The following is a 25,426-nucleotide window of genomic DNA, read 5'->3' on the forward strand; positions in this document are numbered from 1 at the left end:
TTCCCAGAGACAAAGTGATCTCGCTTGGTTGGTTGGCAAGGTGATAAGAATACTGGATGTCAACTTGACATTGGAGCTGGGACGATATTAATTATGCTTCCCATACAGATACAGTTATTGTGAGGTTTGGTATTTCTCCTCATGAGTTGCAAATCTTTTTGTTGTTGCTCCTCTTTATTTTGATTGTCAGTATTCCTCTGCTTTTGCTCTAAGACTGACATTTCTTCAGCTGGGCAGGGACTCCGGCTTTCCATCTCTTTGTCTAGTCGATGGTTAATGGTTAATGGTTAATGTCGATGGTTAATTCGGACTTGTACTGTTAAGTCCTGTTGGGTGTCCCTTTCCTATTCTTTTTGTTTTGGACTGGTATGCCTTTTCTTTTTATTTATTGGGATTTGACTGCTTTCAGAAGCCAAACTTGATAGCAATTCCACAGAGGAGCTGCCAGAAGGAAGCAAAACATTCAAGCTTCCTGCTGCACTAGTTGCCAATGTCAACCTTCTCTCTCTCTCTCTCTCTGATAAAACATTCACTGTTATGCCTAACACACGCCAATGACAGATATTTCTGTGCAAAGTTGAAATGTAAGAATGAAAGGCAGGGTTTTTACCTTTTTTATCATATTTTGTAGTGGACACCTATGTGCATGTTCACTTATTCATTCATTTTCACCAAGCCCCATTTAGTTCAGTCTTATTCCCAAGTAAGTGCTAAAACTCTATTAATCTCAGGACCAACACATCTTGTCAATGAGTAGCTAGTGTACAGCACAATTATCTTCTTAGAAGCTAGGTCCGCTGAGTTTAATGAGCCCTTCTTCGAAATGAGAATGTATGGAATCGCTGGAATTGTCTGGATCAAAATAATTTAAGACAAGAAGAATCATGGCAGTTATCTGACTCTTTGACTAAGGTAGCAGGGAAGCTTTAATGGTTGAGGTTTTGAAGAACCAGATATAAGCTCTGTGAGGCTCATGCAATGTGGAGCAGTCATAGGCCCTCTCAATGGTGTCCACTACCATTAGCAGCTCCAACTCCTTGCTTTTAAGAAGCTATTTGAATTGGTATTGTTCCAATGGGCCTTTGGCTTTTTGTTCTGTGTGGGTTACAGACATAGTTGGTATTTTTATCATTTAGGTTTTTAAATTATATTTTAAAAACTCGCACACTATCCAGAGACAATCTATTAGTCTTTAAGCTTTCAAAAACCGTATTGGCTTAAAATTTGCTGTGTCTCACTGACAATCCCTGTCTTCCTACAGCTACAATGCTGGCCTGTGATATAATCCTTATTTATGATATACAGAGTATATTAAGAGAGGTTTGCTACCCTTTCCCAAATGTCAACATTTGATAGGAAAACATTTATTAATCATTCTCCTTAAAGTCAGATGGTATTCCTACTGTCGGAGGGAATGGCTTTTGACAGCTGGCTATTTCAGTGATTTTAGCTATCTGTCAAAATCCATTCTGATTTGCACAAATATTTTATAGCAATACTTCAAATGGAACCTGACTATTACTTAAGACCTTTTTTTGAACTGTTCCAAAAGAATGATAAACCATTGTTCAGAATCAACAAATTCCAACTGACTTCATTCATGAAACCCCAACAATATTTTCTTTCTTCTCTCTTATACAAAGATTGTCTGCTTGAGTCACTCTATATTTCTTTCCTCCTCTTGTTTGAAAGAAACATGAATTACAAGATGGGAAGATGAGGTGTTTAGTCAGAAAATCGACACCTGCAAGAGTGGAATTGAGGGTAGGATAAAATAGACCTTGTTTTTCAAAAGATACATAGAAACTAGTATATAAGTTACAGTTGTTTTGCTATGTGCAACTAACAGAAGGATGTCAAACTGCTGAGGCAGGATATGCCACATGTATGGTAGACATTTTTGATTGCATCTATGTACTAAGTATCACTAAGTTAAACGTACAGGTAGTCCTCAACTTACATCCACTCATTTAATGACAATTCAAAGTTATGACGCCACTCCAAAAAGTACTACCTGATTCCAAAGTTTTGATGCCTCCCCCCATAGTCACATGACTGCATTTCAGATGCTTGACAATTGGACTCTGTTAGATCTGGGAGGATGGTTCAGAAATGGAGGCAAGACTCAGATAACAACAACAGCTCTTTATTAGTGACTTCAGATCTGAGCAAACTATTCCGGCCGCAGCAGCCCCTTATATAGGGCTGGCTGCGGCTAGGCAGCCAATGAAAGTGATTTGAGTTTGCTGCTCTTGGCAGGGCCAATCGCGGCAGCCTGTTTACTAGCCTATCGCATCAGTCAGTGGTGACCAATCACGATCTGCTATTCCCGGGCCAATCAGAGTTGCAGGCTTTCGAGCCTGCTAGTCCGGAACAGACTCCATTTACTGTTTGCAACATCCTGCAGTCATATGATTGAGATTTACAACATTTTTGCCTCGAACTGGCAAATCACTGAGATGCTACACAACAAGGTGCTGAGGTGCTTCAAAACAAAAAATGTATTGAAATACGTGGAAGGGACACTGAAAATCTGTTAAAAGTTGCTCTTCATATCAGCTGATGCAAAATCCCCCCAAAAAGAAAAAAAAACCTCCTGTCATCTCATATGAAAGAGCAACATATTCTATCTCTGAAGAAGAATACTTGTTGGCAACAAATAGCAAATTTGCCTACAGAGCTGAAGAGTTGGATAAGAATTTGAAGAGACAAACTCACTATTTGTGGGATTGCCTCAGACAGGTTTGGTAAGCTTTTTTTTTTTTAATTAAAAAAAGTGGCCCATGCAAATAGCAAAACTTGTTTGTCTGGAGGTGACAAAAGAATTGTAGGCATGGGCCATGAGAAACAATGCCTCTCTTAAACTATTTTCAATTCAACCATTCCTTCTCCAGCTTTAGAAAAAGTGAATTGTTTCCTGTCCTTCTCAATTTGTCTGTTAGCTCCTAAATTTCTGCACAACAAGCGCCTTTCTGCCCTACAGTAATCGCAGCCTTTCGAGCGCGAAAGGTGAACGTTCCGCATCCCCATACTCTGGACACAATTACATTTACACATAACCCCCCCTTCCCTGTCATGATCTCTTTGCCTGACATCTCATCTGTCAGCAGCCCATCGCAGGCCACGGATCCAGTGACCTCCCTCTGAATAAAAAGAGGAAGGGACAGGGCAGTAAATCCCATCCCCAGAGCGCATCAGCACGGCAGTAAATTGGAATCCTCTCCGTGCCCCCTTTATTATCACACTCACAGCATGAAGTTATGAGCCTCCACGCAGCTCCTGCTATAAAAATGTGATGGATGGAAAGGAAACCTCAGGGAGTTAATCTATTCTCCCATTAAATTTTAGTTTAATTGGTCTTTGAGTCAATCAGAAACTCACTAGTCAGTGAATTAAGAAAAGGAAAAAGGGGGGGGGGTGAAATGGGTAGGAAGATGAAAGAAGGGGTGCCTCTATCAAATCATATGATAAGGATCTAAATAGCCTGTGCTTGCAACCCATACACTGCACCTTGAAAAATAGCAATCTTCAATCTTAGGTAGAGGTCCTTCATAGCTTTGAAATCCAAATTTCCTTGAATATATTTTAATATGGATTTTAAGTCAAAGACCTTAGCAAACTGTCCTCCAAGCTTTATCTTCCAAAGCTTCTGGTTTGGAATTCTGGGAGCTGTAGTTAAAAAGAAAAATACCAGAGAGCATAGGTTGAGGGAAACTAGGTATAACAATTATAAGCAACAAAGAGGATAGACAGACAGACAGACAAATAAATTCAATCAATCAGAATAGAGCTGGAAGGAACCTTGGAGATCTTCTAGTCCAACCCCCTGTCAAGCAGGAGACCATATACCATTTCAGATGGATGATTGTCCAGTCTGTTCTTAAAAATCTCCAGTGTTGAAGGACCTACAACTTCTAATTGTCCTCGTTGTTAGGATATTTCTCCTTAATTCCAGATTGCTTCTTTCCTTGATTAGTTTCCCAAAATTGTTTCTTGTCTTGCATTCTGCTGCTTTGGAAAATAAGTTGATCCCCTCTTCTTTGTAGCAAGCCCCTTAAATACTAATATATTGCTACCATGTCACCCCTAGTCCTTCTTTTCCCTAGCCTGGCCATACTCAATTTCTGCAACCATTCATATATTTTTGTCTCCAGGTCTTTAATCATTTTAGTTGCTCTTACTCACACTTTTTCCAAAGCTTCAACATCTTTTTTGTAATGTAGTGACCAAAACTGGATGTAGTATTGCAGGTGTGGTCTTACTAATGATTTATCAAGTAGTACTAATACTTCATATGATTTTGATTCTATGATTCTGTTTAGACAACCAAAGATTGAATTAGCTTTTTTCATTGGTGCTGTACACTGCTGGCTTATGTTTGATCATCCACTAGGACTTTATGATTCCTCTCATAATTACTGTTTTTGAGCAAGGTTTCGCCTAATCTATACTTGTACCTTTGGTTTTTCCTGCCTAAGTGTAAAACCTTGCTTTTCTCCAGATTAAATTTTATTTTGTTGGATAGGACCCATTGTTCAAGTCCGTCAATATTTTTTTGGATCCTGAACTTGTCTTCTGGAATGTTGGTTATTCCTGCCAGCTTAGTATCATCTGCAAATTTGAGGAGTTCCTTTTCTGTTCTCTCATCTCAGTCATTTATTTATTGAAGAGTACTGGACCTAAGAAAGAACCCCACTTCTGGAAGTGTGGTACCCCACTTCCCTCCATGTAAATGTAGTACTCATTGAGTAAGGTTTTTCAGCTAGTTACAAATCCACCCACATTTTTCTAGTTTACCAAGAAGTAGGCTGTGGTCTACTTCTTTGAATGTCTTGATGAGATCTTAGTATCCTATGTCCAATCATTTCACTGGTTTACTAATTTAGTCAATTTATCAAAGAATGAAATAAGAAATAAGGAGAAATTTTCTGACAGTGAGAACAATCAACCAATGGAATAGCTTGCCTTCGGAAGTTGTGGGAGCTTCATCACTTGAGGCTTTCAAGAAGAGATTGGACTGCCATTTGTCAGAAATGGTGTAGGGTCTCCTGTTTGGGCAGGTGGTGGTGGACTAGATGATCTACAAGGTCTCATCCAACTCTGTTAATCTGTAAGGTATCTGTAAAGCTACTAGTTATAATTGTATTTGTTTCTAGATGTTCACAGATTTGTTTTTTGATTATTTTTTTCCAGTATCTTCCCAGGTATTGATGTTAGGCTGATTGGTCTGTAGTTTCCTGGATCTGTTTCTTTTCCTATTTTGAAGATGGGAGCCTCATCAGCTCTTTTCCAATGCTCTGGTAGTTTCCCAGTGGTCCAGGATAAATGGATGGATGGATGGATAGAAAGATGGATAGACAGACAGACAGACAAATAAGTCAGAGACTTCATCATGGAAAACATGTTCTACACTAAAGAGCTTGACATCCTTCATTCAAGATCTTTTTGCCTAATCTTATTTTTCAAAGGAAATAATAAGAACAGAAAGAAACTGCTGTTTCCTTGGAAGCCACTGCAAAAACACCTTCTCCCCAAATATGCATATGCGTATGTTTCGTTGCAGTTATTCTGTAAGAAAAGATTGTCAAACAACCACATTTGCAGAATCACCTGGCAGAAGCTCCATGTTCCAAAACTTCAAGTCTTTTAAGTGACTTGATATCTTTTCAATTATCTCTTTTATAAATCACAGGAATTGTTTAGACTAGCAGTTTGGTCCTTATATGACATAAGGTCTTATACATGCCACAAATTTATTTTATGTTTGTGCAAAGTAAGAATATTGTTATTGCAAGACCTGGAGCCAGTATTAGGGTAGAATTATGATTTTGCTTCTTGCTTTCAGTGTTTGAGGATGGCAGATTATGGATCAACTTCGAATGCAGTTGAGAAGGTGGGAAGTTGAAACTAATGACCAATAAAGAAAAGCGTGTGCATTTTTGTCTTGCTATTCAAATCAAGAGTTGATTTGACATGAAATTTCAGACATGAAATTCTCCAGAGTCATTTTGCAAAGTTCATGTGATCAGGAATTACTATGTCATAGAGTATAATTATAACTGAAATGAATTTATATCTTGCTTTTCATTGTGCCCCGCCCCCCCACCCCGCAAAGCAGGACTAAATCTAATACCAGTTCCCTAGCATTTGTACATACAAATTGGAGACGTTCTCACAGGTAATAGTTTTACATATGCCTGTTATTGAACACAACAAAATATACCTTCTGTAATGATGTTGTCACATAATTCATCCCTTTGCAAAATATTGTTATATCATTAACAATCATAATGATACATTCCTTATATAACAATAGAACAGAATATAATTCTTTTATTGGCCAGGTGTGATTGGACACACAAGGAATTTGTCTTGGTGCAAATGCTCTCTGTATACATAAAAGAAAAGATACATTCGTCAAGAGTCAAGAATCATAAGGTACAACACTTAATAATAGTCACAGGGTACAATAAGCAATTAAATCATATGAGGAAACTCCATATAAATCATAAGGGTCTTCAGCCTTTTGAGACGTGAGGTACAACACACACCATTTTACATAAAGGAATAGATAAAGAATGTTTCTTTCTCACTACACTAGTTGACCCCAGGCTAGAAACTGGCTAATTCTGCCTTAGTCATGAAAACTGCTGGGTGATTTGGGACCAGTCACTCTTTCTCAGTTCAACTTATTCCACAGAGTTGTTTTATAAAAAGGAGGAAGGAGTATTAGATATGTTAATTGCCTTGAGTTACTTACAAAAATAATAAAGGTGGGATATAAATAAATAAAATAAATCATTTGATGATTAAATCTTAGAAAACTTTATGGATGACATGAGGGCTAGATCAGCTAAGACAAGAGTGAACTGATTTGTTATAGAAGCAATGCACAAATGTTAACCACGTTTTAAAAAATGAGCACAGAGCTGAGAGAAAGAGATGTAACTGTGATTGTGAACCCATGGCACATATACCACAGATGGCACACAGAGCCATTTGTGAGGGCACGCGAGCCCCAGCCAAACTTACCTGCACTGCATATGCAGACTCCTCCCAGCTGATTTTCGGCTCATTTGAGGCCGTTTTCACCCTCCCAGAGGCTCAAGGGAAACTTCTGTGGCCTCAGGAGGCTGAAAAACGGGCCTTCTGGAAATACCGGAAGTGCCGAAATGGGCCTGTTTTCAGCCTCCCGAAGCTGCAGAGGCTCCTCTCGAGCCTCTGGGAGGGCGAAAACGACCTTAAATGGGCCAAAAATCAGCTGGGAGGCATACACATGTGCAGTGCAGGTAAGAGGGTGGGGCAGAGTTATTGTGCACGCCTGCACAGGGGGCCCTGCATTGCATTGTGGGTGCCAACATGTGTGCATGCACTATTGTGCATGTGCTTTCGGCACACCACAACAAAAAGGTTTGCCTTCACTGAGATATAAGATTTAACATTATATTTGTGTCTCCATATGTTATATTTAACTTCTAAAAATTTGGTTTAATTCTGATGAAAGAGGGTTTAACTCATGAGAAAACTACTATACTGTAATCTCAATTTCAGAATTCTGTATGAAATCTCTTTAAGATTTCATGAAACATATAGAAATCTTGCATACTTTTGCAATCTCATGAGATTTTCACCATTAAAATAAAAGAATATACCTGATCCTCTTTATCTGCAAACCATACACATAGATAGACATAACTTCTTCCATTCCTCACAAAAAATGCTTGCATTTTATTGGAATGGTAAAAATGGCGCTTGAGTAACCAGTTGGAATGCTTTGACTCATTGAGGACCACAATAACAGCTCTCATAGGAAGCTCTCACTGCATCATATAGGCCTGTATAGCTAATGTAAGAACAGAGAAAGTGATACAGCATAAATTGCAAAGGAATAATAACCTTTGGAAAAGTGTAAAATGTAATTTTTTGTATCTGCAAGAGAAGCACTGAGTTTTAAAGAGAAATATTAGGCAAAAAACCAACACTTTTCTATTATGTTAGCTTTCTTTCTATGGAGATGTGCTTTTCTACAGTATTTTAGATTTCTGCCTACAGACTAGTTATCTACCCCATTTTACTACTTCAGTTTTCTACCAATTTATTCTGCTGTATATATAAATTACAGCATGATGCTGAGGATAAATAGCAATATCTGATGCTGGCCATTTAAAAGAATTATAAAATATCCTAATACTTCTATCATTAGATATATCCAAATCTGAATTTAAAAATAAAGTATGAAACTCATAAAGGACAATAAAAATGATTTGGTATGCCTGGGGATCACTATAGACTGAGAGCCCCAAATAAGGCAGCCTGACTTCCCCTGTACTCCTTAGTCTCTGTGCTTCACCTGCATTCTTTTTCATTTCCAAACACCCAAAGATTTTTGCTGCATAAATAAATAAACTAGGGAGCAGGTGGGGAAAAAATTGAATGATGGCATTCTAAAAGATATCACCCATAAATGCCTAGGTAGTACTACAATTGGTACAACTTTCAGTTTATTTCTAAAAGAATCATGTGGATCTCAAATATTATTATTATCTATTGTTGTTGCTGTTGTTGTTTTTGTTGTTATTTCTTTTTAAAAGAAGGCAATAATTAGCCAATATTTTGCTTTTAATAAGCCAAAATGTCTTTTCTCTTACCACAAGATGTAAAAATACAGCAAGTGGGACATAGTGTGTAGGGCATGCCAGCTTATCTTCTGGTGAATAGACAAGCTTTCCCAAGGCAGCCATTTTGTGACACACATAAAACATGCTATTACATTTTCAAATCTGTCTATTGAATGAACATGCATGAGTTGTTTATTTACAGACGCAACTCCTCAGTCAACAGTATCTTTCCCCCCATAATTGTACTGTTGTATAGTTCAAGTATTAGTGCAGCGTAACTGAACAAAATTACACTTCCTGAATGATATGTTTCCAAGCAGATAGAAGCTTCTAATAATTTATATTTGGGTACAGAATAAATTATTCACACATTTTCCAATATAATTAATTACTAGTTTCTTCTGAGGCTGAATTCAGTTAATTTTATCTAGATTCAATTTTGAATTAGGACTAGAATTAAAGCAGGCAAAGATACGACTATCAGAAAAAAGTATAAATTGATATTATGAATCAGAATAAAAACAGAAGGTATTTTAATATCATGTTTATAAGTCATCAACATATGTCTATGAAACTAAATGTTCAATAAACAGCAATGCATTCTTATCTCAATTATATCTGAGTAATTATGTATAGAATTACGCAGTATATATTCCATCTATAAATGCAATTGTTACATGATCATTAAATTTCCCATACAAAGATAATGTCATTACTGTAGGAGGTTTATGACTGAAGCCATTTTAATATTTTATTCTTAGAATTGTAGCATTCAGAGTGTCTGAAAGAATTTTTGAAGTTAAATCAACAACTGGTATTTATATGTAATGACTTTGGGCAAAATAGAAAATAGTGAAAAACTTCAAAGCCTCAAGTTTATTATAGCATATATATATTTGTATATTTGTAGTCACTACAAAATTCTCTCCTTTTAAATCCTCTGGCACATGCAAGGACCTCAATATTTTATTTTCCTCTAATTCTTAGAGGCAGTATTGCTTCTTTCTTTCTTTCTTTCTTTCTTTCTTTCTTTCTTTCTTTCTTTCTTTCTTTCTTTCTTTCTTTCCTTCCTTCCTTCCTTCCTTCCTTCCTTCCTTCCTTCCTTCTTTCTTTCTTTCTTTCTTTCTTTCTTTCTTTCTTTCTTTCTTTCTTTCTTTCTTTCTTTCTTTCTTTCTCCAAGCTTAGCAACGCAAAAGTTACTACTAAAACAGATAGCTGTTTTTCAGTTCTTTCACAGCCAAGAAGAAATGAGTCAGCTGTCAATGTTCCAAATAACCCTTTTAAGAGTTGTCTGGAAAATTTAAAGGGCATATGAACCTACTGGGCATCAGCTAGGACAAAGATGCATTAATTGCTGTCTGGCCCCCGGTAATTCTGTTTATTGATCCTTGGTCTACTTTCTCAAATATTATTGTTTCTTGATGATGAACATATCCCAGAAGAAAATCTCTTAAAGAAGAAGGACCTTTAAAAATACAGTTTTTATAGTATCTCCTGTCTTCTTTAAAGTGATACATTCCATAGAGTAATAGGCTGAAGGAGCAAGATTATCCAAGTTTGTTTCTGGGATTAAAGATCCCACTCCACAACCACATAATTATCAACATTGCCAAGATATTGTAGATTGTTTGTATGGTATAAATGTCTTAGGAGAAGGAAAAAATAGCACTTAACAGCAAAAATCTAAACATAACTTCAGGTTACTTCTTTAGTGAACTTGGGATAAGAATAGAGGCAAGTTCCTTAGCAATAATCAATAAATCATATGTGCTAAATATTGTTAGAATGAATCCTGTGAATTCAGATTGTAGAACATACAATAATTTATTATGGTTCTTTTGAATTTTTCAAAAGAAAAATATGAATGAGGTATTCATTCAAACAAATAAATGAAATAATTTTATGTTTACTAGATAATTAGTATTAGGCTTATAGTAGTCAGAAAATATTGTGTTTAACCCTCAAGTAGGTCATTTATGTATTAAAATGGAGTGTATTGCTGCAAATGTACTAAAAAGAATTTGAGCGTTTGTAATATATTGCACGTTTTTCTGGGGTTAAATACTAGCAAGGACATATGCTTTCATACAAATCTCATAATAGAAAGGAAGTGAAGTTAGGTACTTAAGATATGGCAAGTGGTGATAGAAACATACAAGCCTCCAATCAACATTTGTAGACAGGCATGTTGGCATTCAGCAGTATTGACATTGCTTCCACAAAACCTTTCTTATTTTTTAAAGAATATTAGCCTGAGATCTTTTTTAAGGTTAAAAATGCAATAACCAATAAACTTCATTCACAAGTAAATGTTTTTAAATTACAGAGATAGTTGGAAACTCAGTTTTATCTAATCATATGGATGCAATGGTGTTAATGTGGTAACAATGTAAAACTCCATAAATTCAGAGTGATTTTTAAAATCAAGATTAGATTTTAAATATTTTAAAGAAACACTAATGCACCAATGCAAGATGAAGTATACAAAGTTTAACAAAAGTATTTTTAAAGAAATACAAACATACATTTTAAAAAGGGATCTTCGTATGATGCAATAAAAAGATAACCAATATTCGTTGAAGAGCCTTCTACGTGCATTTTCCATTCACTAAAACCAACTTTTAAAATTCAACAGATGTTGCAATCCTGTTTTCAAGAACAATTTTCTATTATTTCCATTTATGATGGACAGATGTTTAAAAATAACTTTGATTTGCCAATTTAAAAATGTTTAGAAGCAGAGATCTTGAGTGAAGAACTATGGGAGAAAAAGAAAAGCTGATAAAGGATTGTTTAACTCTTTATTACTTCTCCTAATTTATCCACTTTCCACAATTCCTCAAACATTTGAACGTACATTAAAATTCTCTGCTGTGTGTCCTATAATAGAAGAGCTTCCTGGGCTACTATTTGAAGAGTATATGTAATTCTTAAGGAAAATGTTAAGCAAGCCCTCCCTCCCTTAAAGTTGTCAACATTTTTAAATGGAACTGTATTGTACCTCCACCAGTAGATGGTGCCGTAGGTTTTCTTACAGAACAGTACTATAACAAGAACTCAGCTCTCATTGGCCAAAGTTCTTTTAAAACCTTTTACTTAAGATTGATAAAATTATAGATATTAGGAAATATAATAAGATGAGCTACATCTATTCTATTAAAAGCAGAATAAAAGCGTTATCCTTTTTGGTTTTCAAAGTTATATTTGGATAGTGAAATAATAACTTATGTAAAGCCATTTCCTCTTCTTTGTAGTTCAACTAGTTCTTAAACAGGAAGATTAAATCTATAACCAAGTTCAGCCAACTGAAGTCTGTCTAACACATTATGTTGGTGCTCCTGAAACCTTGCAATATTATTTTATTCAGGAGGCATCTGCAATCTTTCCATTGGCTTTTTAATTTATTTATAGCCAAGCATTCTGAGTAATCTGAAAACCAGGAATTGGAGTGGGGCAAGCTTCCAGTTTTTTTTCAAGTATTAAACTGTCTTGTTTTAGCCTGTATGATGATGACACAATTGCATAGAAGCAAAAGGTCCCCCAACTAATTCCCTTTCCTCTTCAACAATATGCATCCATTTTGGCTCAGTGAGCACACCACACTTCCTAAATAGGAAGCAGAATCTAACTGTGACCCAGTGATGAACTTTCGCTATTTCTTTAGGCAAATGGAATGATGGGTCCCAGGACAGCAAATCCTTCTGTATGTACACATGAACTGGGAGAGTTGAGGTAGCAAAGAGAACAGAAGAGTGTAATTATGAAAATTAGCTGTCTTAAACATCAGGCCCTAGGCTCACCAGCTGACAGCTTGAAAGGAAGGTTGTCCAGAGCAAATGGCTTAACGAGCTGTTGTATTGCTGTACACATTACAAATATTTAAGATGCAGCTGATGACAGAAAGCCTGGAGACAGGACAGCTTTAGGCAAGCTAGAGAGCTGAAGCAGGAAAGTATTTTCATACTTTTTCAAAGAACGGAGATGAAATTCTTACATTCAAAACAGTAAGGAATATTCTATTAGGAATGACAAATATGCAGATATCTATTTCCTAGGTTATACATGCTGAGAAGTGATAAATAGCTCTAGTTTACCAATAAACCTAGGAGAGTTTAAATAGGCACATATTTATAAGTCATATATAACTTATATGTTCTCCTAATGTAATTGTAACGTTAGTATTATTAAAAGAATTATTTGAGTGGGAAAGCTGGTAAGGTGATATTTAAACACGACTGTTTTTCCAATCTAACAGAAGGTTGGAAAGCAATTATACAACTGAGATGTTCTTTATCAGCAGAATGACTTTTAGAAAATAAAATAGAATAGGCCAACTCTGGTGTGATAGGAAAGGTCATCAAAAAATCTTGTTTAAAAAAGGACAGGTTTCAGTCAGAAGTCACAGAGAAAGTTTTCTCAATCTACCTCTTTGAGAGATTGAATAGGAGAGTAATTTGTAAGTGGCTGATTCCTTCTTTCTCAGCCATTTTCTCCTTCTCCTGGTCACATGATTCTAGGGAAGAAATGGTGAACTGAAGATGGCTCCTCTCGCAGTGGAATGAAGAGTCGGTGAATGGATTCTTGGGACAAGGAGAGGGCTGGGACCACTTACAGGAGAGAGCTGGGACCACTTACAATAATCTCAGAAGTTCATCTTAAAATTGTTTCCTATTTTAAACTGCATTTGGGAGATGGTATGGAACAGGTGCAAGTTTTACTGCATAGGACTAAGACAAACTTGAAAGTGGATCTAAAAATGATAGGCCATGGAAAAATGTGGAAGGAGACGCCACATTATACATTGGAACGAAACTGATTGATATGACTGTTACAAAAGAGTGACCTTTTTATACTGGATTCACAAATGAAACTTGTTAAAGTTGTGAAGAATTTTGTTAGAAGGGAAAAAGAAAAAATGAGAAGAAATCAAATGCTAGGACTTTATTTTAATACATTTAGGATCAAGTTTGATAATATGGCCATAAATGTTAATATGGCCATAATGTAAATAACAGAAATTAATATAAAGTTGGTTTATTTGACTAAGGTTAAAGTAGATGTGTTGGTATTTCTGATAACTATTAATGGACTTTTACTGACCAGGATCATACAAGTTTAATAAAATAAGTATAACAGAAAAAAAAGTTACAAGAATAAGTTAAGCAACATAAAATGAATATTAGTTTTGGATATATTGCTAGGGGATTGTAAATAAATGAAATAAACTTCATAAGAGGGAAAAATAGAACACATGCAAACTACTTCCTTGTGTGCCCATATATATCAATAAGCACTGATGCACAAACAGGTGCACACAGATGTGACAAACAATCCCATAATCCCTATTTTTGGAGTAGAGTCTGGGCAACTGGATAGAATTGAGCATTTACTGGCCAGATGTCCTTTCTGATTCCTACTTGGAGTTTACTCTCAGTCATAGGAGAGCAACATCTGCCGCTACCTAGTATAGAACTCTTAACTTTCCAAGTGAGAGTGTCTTCACCGCTATGCCGCCATGCTGTTTCCTATAAATAAGGCTATCTATTTAATAATATTATTTTTTAAAAACACTAATATTTAACTGTTACCATCTGGAAATGATCCAGAAAAATATAACATTATTTTGATAAACTTTTGGCAGTAACCAATTAGGCTTACTGTAAATAAAGTTACCAGCCAGAGAATCATAGGGACACACATACATAAGAAGTACATTCATCGATCCTTAGAAGTTTTTAAAAAAATACTGGCACCCAGTCTTGGAATACATAAGAATTTCATTAGCATAATATTCAAATATCAAATATCTCTATTTTTCAATTATTTCAAGGGATTTATTCTAACACATTATGCAGCTAACTTTATTTTCTTCATAGCTAAGAGCTACTTCTCAGCTTATCTACAATTTCTGGTAATTCCAAAGATTAGTAATACAGTGGTCATAGTCATTAGCCCATTTAGTTTAAATGACAGCATCATTAAGCTAAGGATTAATATGTTTTTTATTTTTTTTTAAAAAAGATGTAACATCTTAGTAAGTCAGATTTTTTGCCTTGAGTAGAAAAAGTTTACTCAAAAAATGCAGGGTCCAAGAGAACTCCATTTAATTTTCCTCATGTTATGAAATACTTCTAATGAATCTTTTGGGACAGATGATCTTTCCTTTACTGTGACATATTATTTGATTTACAGTGGCTTTTGACAAAAGATTTCAACTAATTTGAGCTGCATTAAATGTAAAGCAGGTACATTTATAAAAAAACAACAACAAATATTTCTCCCATTAAGCAGTGATTTGAACAAGCTCTTCTCTCCTTACAACTAGGAATCCACTATTTTGTTTGCTGATTTACTATATCTCTTTGTTTTTATTTTTGACTGAAGAAAAAAAAGAGCCATTCCTTCTTCTTCCCCACTCACAAAAGAAAAAATAATAATTGAACTCAGACTATAGCTGCGTTTGGACTCTGACATATAAAAAAGATCTTCTCACCTCCATCACTCTTCTGTAGCTACTTTAAACTAAATTAACAGTATAAAGTGCCTTTGGAAAAAATAAACACCTGATCCATGAATATTGTTGATTGGTGATCGGAAAAGAAGTATTCTGAGATGTGTAATTCTCATGGAGGAGAATGGACTTCCTTGGAACATGGGCTTAAAACTGCAGTGCTTAGCAGGACCCTAAATCTCTACTTATAGGATTTACTGCCTCTATTCTCTTCCTTTACTGCAAATACAATCTGGCAGTAACGGTCTAACACAGGAACACCATCACCGCCTGGTTGATAGCTCACATAAAGGCAATGTCAGCCGAAAACTATGAGTTTATAAAAGGGGAACAAACCTTCGACAGTGACAAGAACATGGAACCCATTAACAATTTAAACACTCAACATTTTTTATCTCTCTCCCTTCTCCCATCTTAAACCTATTACAGGCCTGATCGAAGGTCTGGCCTGCTGAGTTTTCTACTGTGCAAGAAAACCTTGGTGTAGATTTTCCAGTCAGTAGCAAAGGTGATAGGTTAGGGATGATCCTCTCCAATAAAATATTCATTTCCCTACATCAAGTTATTTAGACCACTTGAAGATAATCTGCCTACATTTTACAAACCCAAAAGATTGTTTATACATACCAAAATGAAATAATGACAAACTTAATTTTATGGATGGATGGATGGATGGAAGTGTATATGTTTTCTTAAGTTTTCGCGGGTACTTACATGTATGGAATTCGGCTTTGCTCGGGTATTTTCCCACGTCATAGTAGTTGTGCTTTTAAAGTTGTAGCGACATTTCAGCAGAATCTCATCTGCCATCATCAGGCTTCTGTATTGTGTTCTGTATTGTGAGTCAGACTTTTACAGTTGTTTCAGTTTTAAATTTGGGGCTAGCCTACTCTGTGCCAGAATGGTTTTTTCTTCATCCTGATTGGTTGGGAGTCTTGGTCTGTGTTTATTGGTCTTGGAGTTTGCTGTGTTCTGCTTGATTGGTGTTTCTAATATCTTCTGTTTGTTTTGTGGCTTTTTTTGTGTCTTGATTGGCTGGCAACATTGTGTTCCTGTATTGGAGGCTTTTAGTGCAGCTTGGCTCCGAGTAAATGGAAGGCTATCATTTGTTAGGAAGCTAGGTTTCATCTGGGTGCCTGGTTGGGGTGTGTTTGAGGTGGAGGTATCAGGGGGGAACTGTTTGTGCCCATGTGTTTGCCTGGGTAGTGGTGTGGAGATTTTTTTGTTTGTGAGTGAAGGCTTCCAAATAATTGACAGTCTGGTGGAATCATCTCTTCTATTCATGCTTTCTGGTCTTTGTTCAATCTCTATGGCTTCTCTGATAATTCTGTGGCTGGGGTTTTCTATAGTGGCTGGTTGGCTGCGCTGCTGCCTCTTGATTGGTTGATGGAGTTGATGTTGGTATAATGGGCTGTGAGTTTTGTGAGTTTTATTGTGGAGATATCCTGGATCTTGTGCTGTAATCTCCTGGGTCATTTGTTTTGTAGTGATCTTTTTTTCCATTAGCCTCTCGTGTTTTAACAGCTTGGGTAATGGGTTGTGTGATGGGCTTGCGAGTTCTTTTGTTGTGGTATCCTGGGTCCTGCATTGTAATCTCCTGGGTCGTTTGTGTTTTTATCTTCATTAGCATCCTGTGTAGTAACGGCTTGGGTAATGGGTTGTGTGATGACCTTGTGAGACTTATTGCTGTGGTATCCTTGGTCTTGTGCTGTGATATCCTGGGTCATTTGCTGTGTTGCAACTTCTTGAGTTCTTGTGGTATAAGTTCCTGAGTTTTCTGATGTGATATCCTGACTGGGTGGCTGTGATGTAGCATTCTGGGTTTTAGTCTGACTTCGAGTTTGGGGTCTGGGTCTGTGTTCTTGCCGTGTGTCAGCTTGTTTGGTTTTGGGGTTGGGGGGTGCGACAGCTGGTGAGGCAGCCGTGGTCTGTTTTCTGGGTGTTGGTTGTCCTTCTTTTATAGGATGGGCATGGGCTTGGGTCTGATGAGGGGGATCAGCGGTGGTATCCCATGTTGTTTCAGTTCTGGTGTTGGTTTTCATGGCTGGGACTCGTTTGTTGGTGAGGGCTAGCTTCCAGATGTCTGGTAGGCGGGAGGTATTGTCTTGTCTATTCATGTTATGGGGGTATAGATGAGACTTTCATAATTTGGCCACACGGGAAAGAAAAACTTCCTCACACATCTTAACAACCTACAACCTACAACCTACAGCCCAAAATACAATTCACCATGGAAACAGAAACCAACAACCAACTTCCCTTCCTGGATGTCCTAATTTACAAAAAACGCAATGGCTCCCTAGGACACACCATCTACCAGAAAAAAAACCACACCAACGGCTACCTAAATGCACAATCCGATCACCACCCTGCACAGATCAACTCCATAGCCAAGACCCTCATCTCCAGAACCAAACGCCTAGCTGACAAAGACTACCTGAGAACAGAACTACACACCCTCACTAATGTATTAATTTCCAATGGATTCCAAAGAAACACTATCACCAATCTAATCCAAAAAGAGATACCCACAAAAAATCAAGACACAGAACAAGACAACGGTATCGCACTCTTCCCCTACATCAAAGGCACCACAGACAAAATCAGAAAAATTCTCCACAAACACAATATCAGGACAGCCTTTGGCACTGACCAAAAAATAGCCAACATCCTAAGAAACCCCAAAGACAAGATCCAGCTAGAAAACCAAGGAGTTTATGAAATACCATGCAACAATTGCCCAGCCAAATACCTTGGACAAACCAACAGGAGAATAAATGCATGCATCACAGAACACAAAAACGCAGTCAGAAGAGAAGAAAATACTTCCTCCCTCTTCCAGCACCTTAAAGCCACAGGACTTGAAATTAATTTAGAAGGAACCAAATTAATATCCAACATTGAACACTCCAGCAAGAGAATAATCAGGGAAGCCATCAAGATAGAGAAACACCCCCATAACATGAATAGACGGGACAATACCTCCCGCCTACCAGACATCTGGAAGCTAGCCCTCACCAACAAATGAATCCCAGCCATGAAAACCAACACTAGACCCGAAACAACAAGCTGACACACGCCAAGAACACAGATCCAGACCCCAAACTCGAAGCCAGAATAAAACCCAGAATGCTACATCACAGCCACCCACTCAGGATATCATATCAGAAAACTCAGGAAATTACACCACAAGAACTCAAGAATTTGCAACACAGCAAATGACCCAGGATATCACAGCACAAGACCAAGGATACCACAGCAATAAGTCTCACAAGGTCATCACACAACCCATTACCCAAGCCGTTACTACAAAGGAGGCTAATGGAAAAGAGAACAAAACACAAACCACCCAGAAGATTACAACGCAGGACCCAGGATACAAAAGGATACAACAAAAGAACTCGCAAGCCCATCACACAACCCATTACCCAAGCCGTTGAAACATGAGAGGCTAATGGAAAAAAGATCACTACAAAACAAACGACCCAGGAGATTACAGCACAAGATCCAGGATATCTCCACAACAAAACTCACAAGGCCATTACACAGCCCATTATACCAACATCAACTCCATCAACCAATCAAGAGGCAGCAGCTCAGCTAACCAGCCCTGTACACCAGCCCCCACCACCAGTATTTATAGAGAGACAGCAGCTCTGATCACACGCTGCTTGCACTGGCACGAAGCTGAAAGCACCAGTCTGAGGATGGCGAGTGGGACCTCGCTGAAACGTTGTCAAGATACTCTTAATCTTACTCAGGAAAAGACCCGAACACACCTAGACCTACATACATACATACATACATACACACATATATATAGTATCCAGCTTTGTTCGGGTATTTTCCTACGTCATTATAGTTGTGCTTTTAAAGTTGTAGCAACGTTTTGGCAGAATCTCATCTGCCATCATCAGGCTTCTGTATTGTGTTCGTCTGTGAGTCAGACTTTTACAGTGGTTTCAGATTTAAATTTGGGGCTAGCCTACTGCTGTGCCAGAATGGTTTTTTCTTCATCCTGATTGGTTGGGAGTCTTGGTCTGTGTTTGTTGGTCTTGGAGTTTGCTGTGTTCTGCTTGATTGGTGTTTCTAATATCTTCTGTCTGTTTTGTGGCTTTTTTTGTGTCTTGATTGGCTGGCAACATTGTGTTCCTGTATTGGAGGCTTTTAATGCAGCTTGGCTCCGAGTGAATGGAATGCTATCATTTGTTAGGAAGCTAGGTTTCATCTGGGTGCCTGGTTGGGGTGTGTTTGAGGTGGAGGTATCGGGGGGATCTGTTTGTGCCCACGTGTTTGCCTGGCTAGTGGTGTGGAGATTCTTTTGTTTGTGAGCGCAGGCTTCCATAAAGTCCATCTGCATCATCAGGTTTCTGTATTGACAATACAGAAGCCTGATGATGGCAGATGAGATTCTGCTGAAACGTTGCTACAACTTTAAAAGCACAACTACAATGACGTGGGAAAATACCCAAACAAAGCTGAATACCATACATGTAAGTACCCACGAAAACTTAAGAAAACATATATATATTTGGCAAAACAAGTTCGTTTCCCTTCTTGGAGTAAAATGCAAGTGCTGTCTTAGCTACCTCCCAGCTGATATACCTAGTAGAAATAATTCAACCTTGTTTGGGTATCCAGAGTTACTTTGGAGCTGGATAATCTAAAAATAAATAAGCAAACAAACAGACAAAAACACCTCCTCTATTTTATTGGAAGTCATACATCTTTCATATTGTCCTTATCTTCTATAATAATGAATGGTTTATTTATACTTTGGAATAATCTGTAAGTATATTCTCTTCTTCGATTTAGCAGGCTGAAGAACTATACAGTATTTTTTCAAAAGAGATAGATCCACCTCGACTTCGTGGAACTTGCCACACTCAATAGCCAAATAGCAGCCCCTCAAGCAATCTACAGGTAATCCATTAGAAATGGCTATGAATCAACAAAGTAACTGTGAAGTTCTCGTTATCTAAATAAACCTCTGGACAAAGACTTAATTCTCTTATAACCTTTGCAGGTTGGTTTTAATGAAAGCTTAGCATTAGTATATTCAAAAGGCAAGCCACAGTTCTTAATTGTATTATAAGAACCCTGTCGTATTCAATATTTTCAACTAGATCTGACTGTTCACAGAACACAGAAAGAAGGAGGTTTAATATTCTGAGAAGTTTATTTTAGAATTTTGATTGTGCCTTTAAATATTTAATCATCATCACCATAATCATTCCTCCATCAATCTGAACTAATTACAAACCTCTAGTACAGGGTCCCATAGTATCCCAGATTTTTTTTCCCAATTTGTGGACTTTACTAGAACCAAATTCTCAAGTCTATCAATGAAAACTCCTTGGCTGTTTCCTCAAGTAATTGGTGGGTGGTTTTTTTGAAAGTTTTTTTTGGATTTTCACAAAAACAAAATACAAATAAAACGTCTTTTTTGAAAATAGCATGGTCACAGGTTATCACCTCTTCATACAGACACCAACTCAATTTCATGCTCATTTTTATATCCTATTCCATACCTTATTACCGTTTTATATTTTCTACATAGTTTTTCCCCTCCTTTATTTTTCTCAACTTTATTTTAATTATCTCGTCTCAATCAAATCATTATATTTATACTTTTGTCTGTCCTGTTTCAATTTCATATTATCTTTTCTTATTAAACAATTTTTTTCCTGTAGTTACCAATTGGAGTATGACACCTTTATATCTTTTAATTTTATCCATTCAAACTCTTATTTAAGCTTCAATGTATACCTTTAAGATTATAGCATTCAATATAATACATAACTTCCAATCTAATTCTGCTTGGTACATTCTTAAAATACACACTATATTCTTAAAAAGAAAAAATTATATATATATATGTAAATAAAGCACACATTCCATTCCAATTCAATTCTATCATTAATATTCATTAAAATCTTAACATCTTTAACATTTCTTTTCAATTAAATATCATACTTCCTTGGGAACACTTATAAACTTTCCATAGTTAATTCTTTTTTTTCCATATTTCTCACTTATATTTTTATAAATCATTACTAATAATTAAAAATGTTCCCATTTAATTCTCTCAATCATTTAAATTCATTTATTTATTACCAAACATTCAACTACATTACAGTAAATATTTTATCCATCATTTTAATTATATTTTCTAAAATTATTTCTGTTTGTAATATAACAATGCTATCTTATGTACTTTTGCAGAATCCCTTTTGCAATTAAATTTTCACCCATTATCTCTAAACAAGCTTATGGTTACAATCCTTATATCTTGTCCCTGTTTCTCCATTTCTTGTTTCTGTCTTTTACAACTTCTTTTCCTTGCCTTCTTCCCCCTCTTCTTCTCCCTTCCCCTTTTACCCCCTCGTCTCTCTACTTCTAACTCTCTCATCTATAATCCCCTCTTCTGTTGCTTTCTAATATTATACTTATCTTTCAAATTCTTCTTCTTTTTGGTTGTTTTTTCTAGTCTTAAACCTTTCACTCTCTTTCCCCCTTTTCTTTTTCCCCCCACTTAAAATTATTTGATCATTAAAGATGGCTTCTTCTTTGTCCCAATCTTCCTGTTCTGCAAGCGTTTCTTGTTGTTTCTCATAATTCCAGATCTCCATTTCTAAGAATTGAAATACGAAGCCAAAAGTACCTCTCCCTTCTTGTGCATCTGCTTTCCATTTTTTAAGTTCCATTTTCAGTTCTTCTAAGAGTGATACCATTTTAAAGACTTTTAAACAACCACCCGGTTAATTTTAGTTATCCAGATGCAAAAACCAAAAATCACCAAGTAATCCAAATAATCCAAGGCTGTTTCTTTCTGCTTCTTTTTTCCACTTTCTCTTCCTAGGGTTCTAATATTTTGTTACCAAGTTTCAATTAAGATGTATCTTTGAGGAATCTTGTTGAAATTTCACTGTAAGTTCCTTTTAGTTATAGTTCCATTCCTTAGTTCCAGGCAGTCTCCTCCATTTTTCCAGATCCTGCCCTTTTATTCTTTTTTTTCTCCTTTCCTGCTTTTAAAAACTTTTAAATATCCAGAAATCTTTATTATCCCTTTGACTTTTATTTTCAGCTTAGATGCCTATTAATGTCAAAGTGGATTTTTTTCAATTTCTTGCTTAAGTCTCTTAGCTGTCAGTATAAGGAAGGGAAGAAAAAAAACCCTAATCCTTTCCCTTCTCTCTCTCCTTCGCAGCTTCAAAATCTTCTTTGGGAACAATGTTATTAAATTTAAATTCCAGGGTACCTTATTTGTTGCTTTTGCTGTTTGACCCGAACACAAAATTTTCTCTTCTTATCTTCCTCCTGCACATTCTTTTCCGGTCGACTTCTTCTTTGTGGTGGCCATTTCTGAGCACCGCTACAACCGCCTTTGGGAAAGGGAATAATGGCCAGCTGAGGAGGAAAGATGCGGCTCTCCTCAACCCTGCAGGCAGTCTCCCCCTTCTTCACCAGATCTATGGGGTGGCTTAGCCCCGAAACCAGCTGGCTCGGGGCACTCCAGCGGCGAGCATGGATCGAAGCTTTGCAGAGATGAGGTTTCAGTCTGTCGCTGAAGAAGCTCAAAGCGGAAGCCCTCAAGTAATTGTTGTTAATCATCTATCTATCTATCTATCTATCTATCTATCTATCTATCTATCTATCTATCTAGGTTGCTATCTAATTCCTAATTGCTAGCTATCTATGAATGAATCAGTTACAGTGCATCATTTCCACATCCACAACCTGAAATGCTACAAAGGGAGCTTATGTATCAACTATTTAAACTGATTTTCCAAACTATATCTGCTATCATATATAGACTGTGATTATCTGATTATCTTATCTGTTAGTTTATCTTACTTAATTTCAGATAGTATTTTGATCATAGCAACAAGGTAATACTCAAAACAGATTATGTACAAAGTTAAGTTTGATTTGTGAATGTTTTTGATAATTTCTGGGAGATACTTTTATCTTCATTTTTTCTAATTGGAAATAGAATAGAATAAATGAAAATAGGCAATACATTTTATCTAATTAAGGGAAATAAATACTTTTAAGCCTGACATGTGAAATATGTACTCCTCAGCAAAATATATACAATGGAGATATTCATATGAACAATTCAAATGTCAAAGTTTATCTTGAAAAACAGGTTTTTGGAAGATGTTCTTGTCTCATATAATTTAGAGAATTTCTTGAGCTGCCACATGGGCATTTCTATTCTATTTAATTTAAAGAATTAAACTGCATGAACAACATGCCTGAAGTTGTGCTTGAAATACAAATCGTGCTGTTTCCTTCCAAAGGAATTGTGAGGTCTAGCTCTTTCATGAGCCAAAGTAAGACACATAGTTGAGAAGAAGAGTGAATAATATTCTAAATATGATATAATACCTACTGGTGTTATCAGAGGTGGTATTCAGCAGGTTCTGACCAGTTCTGGAGAACCGGTAGTGGAAATTTTGAGTAGTTCGGAGAACTGGCAAATATCACTTCTGACTGGAGATTTTACAGTATCTGGTAGTAAAACAAATTGAATCCTACCACTGGCTGTTATGCTCCTGATATGGTATTCTCTTCCTCTTTTGCTGCCACCTATTAACCATGTAGTGCTACAGCTTTTACTTCAAATATAGCTTAATATTAAACATTTATTCTTTAAGAGAGACAATTCTGTAGGACTTCTGAAGTCTAAGGGATCCTTTAGAGGAAAAAATGTGGAGAAATTTTCTTCTGCAGCCGTATTCCTTGTGTTAATGTAAACCAAACATGCAGCTGTGGGTGAAGGTCATTTCACAAGGAAGAACAGAGTTTCTCTCTTTTCTTTCTTACTTAAAATAGCACAAAATTCAAAGATGATTTATTTAAATTTATTGGACAGACAAAAATGTAACAAAATCATAAAAGAAATGAGTAAAGTTCTCAACAAAAGCAAATTTCTGATTCAGAAAACAAAAAGAACTCGACAAATTAGTATGCTCCACCTTCACAGGTCCTAATAGGTATTCAAGGCATTTTTGCAGTCAATAGAAATTAAGTCAAGTTCAGAGAAAATGAAAGAAAAAGGTAAAAAGGACTTTTTAGGAAAAAGAGAAAATAAAAGCATTCATTTTTTAAAAAAAAGTATACATGCTTAAGAGAACAAATGCTCCATGCTAAAACTATTTCTACCCATGCCCAAATTTAGAAAGTTTGTAGTTTTGTAATCATTGCTACTTCTAGATGCTGAGGACATGTTGAGAATACTAAAAATCTTTCATCATTCATTCCTTTCCCTGAAGCGAACAAGAGAATACAAAAATCTAATTAGTTCCTCCCAAAAAAGTTCTGGTCACCTGGAATAATAAATGATCTGTCATCCTTGCTCCACCCAAAAGAAAATCTAAAAAAAAAAGTTAGAAACCTTCCCTAATATTGTTCCACATTTTAGTGAAATAGGATGTGCATACTGTCTGGCATACTGTTAAAAAAATCTGAATGATTGATGTGAAGGTATATGCCATCATCAATCAGACATATGTAACAGTGTGAGCTGATATGATAAAGTAATAGAATTCCCATATCTTTTGCAACCAGATCTTTAGTAACTGCAGCGATACTTGTTGGCTATGCCGGAAGAGAGTGAAGATGTGTTCTGAACAGGAGACACCAAGACCAGGATAATGAAGGTTTAAAAATGGAAGAGGAAAAACTGAATCCAAGAGCTAAGAGTTGGGATGAGGCAATAGTTCGTGGCAATGAGAAAACTGACACTTCAGAAGCTTTGCAGAACTACAGTGTTACAACACAAAAAAAATCCACCTGCTTTTATATAATTTCAGGAAAACATCCAGGAAAACCTGATTCAGTTCAGCTAATATCATGAAAGCCCATAGATATAGCATTGAATTTGAAATGGCATAAATCCTTGCATGAAAGTGTCCAAATTTTAAACAATATGCAGAATTGCAAATATAAAAATGGCAGTAAATGGCATTTGCTGTTTGGAATCATCTTACCTACAATGCCTCATTTTAAAGAGGAACAACTTTCTTAATTCATGGCACTAAAGGGTGAAATAGCTCAGGAAATCTATAGAAAGAAAAGGAGAAGAAAGAAGAGGTCCACCTCCTTTTAGGCAACCATATTTCTGGCTCCTCAATAGTAGAGCTCATGGAACTAAAAAAAATCCTCTTTTCTGTTTCTGTAAATAATGCTTTTCCTAGCTTTAAATTCAGCAGTGGCTTATTATTAATATTATTAAGTACCAAAGAGTCTTGGAAAAAAGAATTGTTGAAAAATCCCATCAAGTTCTTGC

At 36.4% G+C, this 25,426-nt stretch overlaps 1 protein-coding gene across 1 annotated transcript in view; it reads right to left on the reverse strand.

The window, feature by feature from the left end:
- SKAP1 (src kinase associated phosphoprotein 1) overlaps window positions 1-25,426 on the reverse strand; it is a 502,719-nt gene that overhangs the window by 202,216 nt on the left and 275,077 nt on the right. The window lies entirely within an intron of this gene.

The sequence above is a fragment of the Pseudonaja textilis genome, chromosome Z (assembly GCF_049901715.1).
Source record: "Pseudonaja textilis isolate UNSWEBS1 chromosome Z, rPseTex1.2, whole genome shotgun sequence".
In the NCBI taxonomy this organism is placed as follows: domain Eukaryota; kingdom Metazoa; phylum Chordata; class Lepidosauria; order Squamata; family Elapidae; genus Pseudonaja; species Pseudonaja textilis.